This window comes from Charadrius vociferus, unplaced genomic scaffold (assembly GCF_000708025.1).
Source record: "Charadrius vociferus isolate BGI_N301 unplaced genomic scaffold, ASM70802v2 scaffold2044, whole genome shotgun sequence".
NCBI lineage: Eukaryota > Metazoa > Chordata > Aves > Charadriiformes > Charadriidae > Charadrius > Charadrius vociferus.
The window spans coordinates 11842-12886 of record NW_009647983.1 but is presented as its reverse complement, the minus strand read 5'-3'; the positions used below and the strand labels follow the sequence as shown (position 1 = coordinate 12886).

Genomic DNA, 1045 nt, shown 5'->3' with positions numbered 1-1045 from the left:
CCATGCCACAGCCCCCACAACACATTCGGAACAGAGAGCACAGCCATGGGGCAGCCAGCAGCAGGACCCGGGCTGCGCTCAGGGCCACAGAGCGGGACCCTGGCATCCAGGGATGGAGAGCTGCATGGCCAGGACATCCCCACCGCCAAAAGCTGTGGGCCTGGGGCAGCTCCACTGCCTCCTGGGGTGCATGGCCACGGCCAGCCCTCGCCACAGGGCAGGGGATTCCTTCTGGTGCGTTGCCTGCCCACCCCGGCGCTGCCACAACTCGCCCTGGCACTACTGGGGCGCTGGTCGCTCAAAAGCATAAGGGTTGCCACAGAGAGCTCAGCAGGACATGCCCCCACCCCGTGTCCCCTGGGCCAGGGGAGAGGCTAGAACCCCTCCGGGACAGCTCGACCCCAGTGGGAACCAGCCCAGCCAGGGCTCGGCTGCCCCACAGCTCGGGGGGACCCCTACGGAGACAGGGAGGGGACTGCTCGTGCTGCGGGGGACCCCACTATTATGGAAATTACAGGTGCTAGTGTGAAGCTGCAACTAACTTTTTCTACACCACCACGGAGCTGGTCCCTGGCTGCTGCCCCGGGCACCCCCTGCCCTGCACCCCGTCCCGGGCTCAGCTCCCCGCTGGTGCCGCAGGCAGAGCACAGCTACGGCTGCATGGCACGGGGGTCCCAGCGACTCTGCACCCCAGCTCCCCAGCATCTCACTGCAGGCAGCGTCCTCCTGGGGGACAGCGCTGTCCCCTCTGTGGCAGAGCAGGTCCTGCCACCCCGAGAAGGATCTTGGGAGGGCAGTAGGACACAGCGCAGGGGCTGGAGACGTGCCTACAGCCGGCGATGGCAGCGCAGGCGGGTACCTCCCACGGTCGTTTTGCTCACTGGAAGCCCAAAGCATCCTCCTGCACCTGAAGGCGGGGGCCGCCCGGGGTCAGTGGAGACCCCCGTCCAGGCCATGCCGGCTGCTCTCACCATCTTCCACAGCTAAGGCAGCAGCCCCGCTGCTCAGCGTCTCTGTGGAGGGCCCAGGAGACCACGAGGGACGC

General features: G+C 67.5%; 1 protein-coding gene across 1 annotated transcript in view; it reads left to right on the top strand.

Moving 5' to 3' along the window:
• EIF2B4 (eukaryotic translation initiation factor 2B, subunit 4 delta, 67kDa) overlaps positions 1–1045 on the top strand; it is a 9910-nt gene that overhangs the window by 412 nt on the left and 8453 nt on the right. The gene's annotated exons all lie outside the window — the stretch shown is intronic.